This window comes from Podarcis pityusensis (assembly GCF_964106645.2).
Source record: "Podarcis pityusensis genome assembly, chromosome: 17".
NCBI lineage: Eukaryota > Metazoa > Chordata > Lepidosauria > Squamata > Lacertidae > Podarcis > Podarcis pityusensis.
This window is the reverse complement of record NC_138042.1, coordinates 38,847,810-38,853,275: the sequence shown is the minus strand read 5'-3', so window position 1 is coordinate 38,853,275 and position 5,466 is coordinate 38,847,810. Positions and strand designations below refer to the sequence as shown.

Sequence of the window (5,466 nt, the reverse complement as noted above, 5' to 3'; positions counted from 1 at the left end):
GCTTCAGCACATGCCCATTTATTTATTGCATTTTTCCCTGTCCACCCAGTGAATTATGGATATCATTACAGTAGGGGAGCTATGTTAGTTTTTATTAATAAGCTTATTAAAAGAAGCCAGTTGCACCTCTAAGGCTAACTGAAATTACTTTATTGAAAGAGCATGAGCTTTTGTAGGCAATTACTTCAGCAAATGGAACTATGAGCTGCAAGGCAGGGAATAATAATATAACACTTAGGACTGATACAATTTTACTGAGGTTTTATTGAACCGAAGACATACCAAATTATAGCTTAGGCTGCAATCTTTACCATAGTTCGCATGAAGCAGGCCCCGAAGAATTCAACAGCTTTTTCTTCTGATGAGACATAGTTCGGATTGTGTTGCTAGTCTTGTTGCCATGTTGCTACACCTGATTTTAATTGATGTAACGTTTACATGCAGTCTTCCTCAATTTCTAAGGAAGTAGTTAGAGACATTTCAGAAAATTCCAGGTACCAAGCATGCTTCTCTTTGCTTTTAAGTTGTGAGAAAAACTATACAGTGGTACCTCGGGTTACATACGCTTCAGGTTACAGACTCCGCTAACCCAGAAATACAATGGTGCCCCGCAAGACGAATGCCTCGCAAGACGAAAAACTCGCTAGACGAAAGAGTTTTCCGTTTTTTGAGTCGTTCCGCAAGACGAATTTCCCTATGGGCTTGCTTCGCAAGACAAAACGTCTTGCAAGTTCTTGCGAGTTTGTTTCCTTTTTCTTAAAGCCGCTAAGCCGTTAATAGCCGCTAAGCCGTTAATAGCCGCTAAGCCGCTAAGCCGTTAATAGCCGCTAAGCCGCTAAGCCACTAATAGCCGTGCTTCGCAAGATGAAAAAACCGCAAGACGAAGAGACTCGCGGAACGGATTAATTTCGTCTTGCGAGGCACCACTGTAGTGCTTCAGGTTAAGAACTTTGCTTCAGGATAAGAACAGAAATCGGGCTCCGGCGACGCGGCAGCAGCAGGAGGCCCCATTAGCTAAAGTGGTGCTTCAGATTAAGAACAGTTTCAGGTTAAGAATGACCCTCCGGAACGAATTAAGTACTTAACCCGAGGTACCACTGTACTCCCTCTTTTGGCTTTGAATGATGTAGATAAATATTTTAATTCAAAAATTATGGGGAGGAATCCAGTGTTGATCTACATCGCCATGTCAAACATTCCATCAGTTAGTTGGCATTCGTCTGTCTTGGGAGATGATGGAGGAATGTGCCTTTGGGGGTGAAGTCAAACCATTGGAAAGTTACAGGGCCTGCTGTGGCTACAGAGACCAATACGGGAGAGACATGTTTTATTGCAGGTGGGGCAGATGGAGGTGTCTGGTTGTGCAGATGCAACATGGCTTCTCTTCTCTCTGCACTCCTCCCAGTGGTCATTCCTTCTCTGGTCGTGAACCAACTGTCTTTCTCCAGGCACTGTGGTCATCTGCAAGGGATTCCCACATAGCAGGGTTGACGTTGCCAGTCTTTGTGTCTCATTTGCAGACATCTTTGTAACACGTGGGGCTACCTTTGAAGGTGACCCGGAAACTGCAATTAATCCAGAATGCGGCAGCTAGACTGGTGACTGGGAGCGGCTGCCAGGACCACATAACACCAGTCCTGAGAGATCTGCATTGGCTCCCAGTACGTTTCCGAGCACAATTCAAAGTGTTGGTGCTGACCTTTCAAGCCCTAAATGGCCTCGGTCCTGTATACCTGAAGGAGCATCTCCACCCCCATCGGTCTGCCTGGACACTGAGGTCCAGCACCAAGGGTCTTCTGGCGGTTCCCACATTGCGAGAAGTGAGGTTATAGGGAACCAGACAGAGGGCCTTCTTGGTGGCGGCACCCACCCTGTGGAATGCCCTCCCTTCAGATGTGAAGGAAATAAGCAGCTATCCTCTCTTTAAAAGACATCTGAAGGCAGCCCTGTTTAGGGAAGTTTTTAATATTTAATGCTGTATTGTTTTTAACACTTGATTGGAAGCCGCCCATAGTGGCTGGGGAAACTCAGCCAGATGGGCGGGGTATAAATAATAAATTATTATTATTATTATTATTATTATTATTATTATTATTATCACACAGAGTTGGTCTGCCCACGGGCCTGGTGCCTGAGCCCAGCTCCCCATAGAGCACATCCTTGGGGATCCTGCCATCTTCCATTCTTTGGACATGACCAAGCCATCACAAAGTGGCCATCCTTGAACATATGGATGTCAAAGGGAGATTGCAACATAAAACTGCTGAATTACACTTGATCAAGAAGGTCAATACCACCTCCTGTTGCTTAAATTAGGACAAGCGTTTTGGTTTTGTTTTCATCACACTACTTGTGTTAATTAGTTGACCAATGCCATGATCTCTGTGTAATAACCAATAGCTGTTTTTTGAATGGTCGTTGTTAATAACAGAATTATCACTGTCTGTAATTTCTGCATTTCATTTCCCTCTGAACTTTCCCCATGACCCCCATGTGTGTATGTGGGTGTTGGCCTCTAGAATTTTGTTGATAATTTGTCATATTGACATGTCACACAAACTGATATCATACTTAGCAAGAAACCATGGGAGTCTGCGGCTATCTGTGAACATTTGGATGGATCTCTGTGTAGCATGCCTTTAGTTAAAATAGCAGTGAAAAGTTAAAACAGGCAAAACAAAAACAAAGTCACGTAGGGAGGGAAAATGGATTTAAAAGTCAGTGTCTTCCTTTGAAGATGGAGAGGCCAGACATTTGAGATCATTTTATTGCCCCCTTTCTCATGGTGAAATCTCCTGTGCTGAGACCAGACATGATGTCAGTTTTGACAACATAGCTTGCTGTCAGCTTAAGGAAAGCTGCTACTAAAAGAAGTGTACACATGTATATAATGGGGAAGCAATGTATTAATGCAGAGGTGTTACAGCAAAAATGCAGCAGTTTCTCCTCCCACCCCCAAGAACAGGAGTTGTGATCTTGTGGAGGTTTTCTGTTCCCATGTTATGCTGCTCATGCAAATAAGCCACTTAGGAACAGCTATTTCCACTCATTCCCTTAAGGGCAGGTTTACACTGTAATTTTAAACCAATTTCAAACCTTTTAATTATGTAGGAAATAGATTGAGGATTAAATGTGTATCTGAACCTCCTATCCTACACATGTGGGAGAAACGCAAAAGAAATCTAGCTTTGGAGCTTTCTTAGCAGAGTAAAAACACTTTTTTTTGCAGCTTATTAAAGCTTAGGAATTAGGCAATTACACCTTTCTATCATTTTCACTTGTCTGCCTATCTTCCCCTTCTCCACCCCCGTTGCAGAGAACGAACCACATGTAAGATTAACTGAAAAAACGATTTACTTACATTTCAATGCGGGCAGCAAATATAGCAAAGTGGTATGCAGAAAAATATTTCTAAGTTACAGTAAAATAAAAGTTGGTAGTCTTGGCTAACATGACTGAAAGTAGGAGCTTTAGCTATGGGTGTCTGGTCAGCTTGAAGGCATGGTGGAAAGAGAGAATTTCCTGACAGGCAGACGGAAATATCAAGGGTTCCTTTGTTACATAGGGCATTGTTACATAGGACATAGTACATTGCCTCCAGAGGAGGCAAAGGAAGTGACCATACACAGAGGGTCCTTTGTAGGAAGCTCAAGAACTGTCTGTGCACTAGCCCTGTGCTTGTCTAGCAAAACATGCATTTGTGATTTTGGCTCCAAAGCCCACCTTAGTGTTATTAATGTTTTTTATGATATACCCTGGGACCATTAAGGTATGTGCGGTACTCATTAGAAGCTTAAAACACAGTGAGGTCACTGAATGCATTTCAAATTGCACATCCACTTGCTGGACATACCAAAATGGTTGCAGGTGTTAGAATTCCTGCTCCATGATAGCAGTCATGGGATTCTTGTCTATCACATGATGGTGTATGTTTTGACTCCACAAAGTGGGAAGTGACGGGGATGTTTGTGTTACTGTGTTCTGTGAAGGGGGACTATTGTCCTTTTTCTCTTTGCTGCCTGATGCTAGAGAGAGAGGGAGCCATGGTGCAGTGCTCCGTTTGTGTTTATATGTAAATAAAGTAGATTAGCCAAAATGCTGAGTTGCTGAGGTCTGTCACGCATGATGCGCAAACTCTGCGGATCCCTAAGTGTGCCGGTGTCGGTTGGCATTGGTCGCTGTGATGTTTGGGCTGAAGAAAGCTTTTGAAGCTACCGAACGAAAGCACAAGAGGGAGAGAACATGCCAGTCGGGCATGTGTCTCTGCCAGGGTCCTACTCGAGTGTAGGGTGAACTCCTGACAGCAGGGTGTCTTCACTTGATGCACATTACCCGATTTTATCCCCTATGCCTGCCTGTACAAACCCTATTCAAGGAACCTGTCCCCTGCACATCCACAACAATGTTCTGACCTGTACACAACCTAGCTTAACTGCAGCTTGCATTTCAAGTAGGAGGGAAGCTGGTTTGAGGGAAAACGCATAAAACAGGAATATTTTTCAAGAAGCTATAGGATACAGGGGGATTGTGGCCAATGCCATGTGCACTTGGCTTCAAACACCATTGGTGGGAGTGCACTGGAGCCAGAATAGAGGGTATGCAGCCTTAGTGAAGAGGGGATTTATAAACTGAAATTATCAACCAGTCCTGCCAGTGGCATTAATTTTTCAGACGGACTATACATCTCTAAGGAAGAAACCTCAGCACACTCATAAAAGTTCTATTTCCCCTAGTTTTGTCATTTAAGCTGGTTTCAAACTGGTTTAGAATCTGTAGATAAGTCTTGAAACCACTGGCCTTCTGTTGAGAGTTCTTCTTTTAAAGTACTTGTAATTATACATAAGGTAAAGGTACCCCTGCCCGTACGGGCCAGTCTTGACAGACTCTAGGGTTGTGCGCTCATCTCACTCTAGAGGCCGGGAGCCAGCGCTGTCCGCAGACACTTCCAGGTCACGTGGCCAGCGTGACGAAGCTGCTCTGGCGAACCGGCACCAGAGCAGCACACGGAACGCCGTTTACCTTCCCGCTATAAAGCGGTACCTATTTATGTACTTGCACTTAAGGGTGCTTTCGAACTGCTAGGTGGGCAGGAGCTGGGACCGAACGACGGGAGCTCATCCCACCGCGGGGATTCGAACCGCCGACCATGCGATCGGCAAGTCCTAGGCGCTGAGGTTTTACCCACAGCGCCACCCGCGTCCCTTTGTAATTATACATATCTGGGATTATATCCTGTTTATGACAATTCTGCAATGCTTAGACACAGAAATTAGGGGCATTGCATCCCCCTGGGAGATCACCTGCGGGCATTCAGCAATAAGGGAATGAAAGGAGAAAGAAAATATAGATAGTGAAGGTAGCGGAAAGAAATTCCATCTTGCAGCAGTCATAGAGACACCCAGAGGCCAAACACTTGGGTTATTTTCTTTTTTTAATCTTTTTTGCACGAAAAGAACATATGCAACA

The 5,466-nt window shown here is 44.3% G+C and overlaps 1 long non-coding RNA gene across 1 annotated transcript; it reads right to left on the bottom strand.

Annotated features, from left to right (window-relative positions):
• Positions 1-246: 246 nt before the first annotated feature.
• On the bottom strand, positions 247-3,493 carry LOC308466487. The gene is made up of 2 exons (XR_013980845.1): positions 3,362-3,493; positions 247-457 (listed from the first exon to the last, which is right to left on the bottom strand). It is a non-coding gene; the product is annotated as an uncharacterized lncRNA (long non-coding RNA).
• Positions 3,494-5,466: the final 1,973 nt, after the last annotated feature.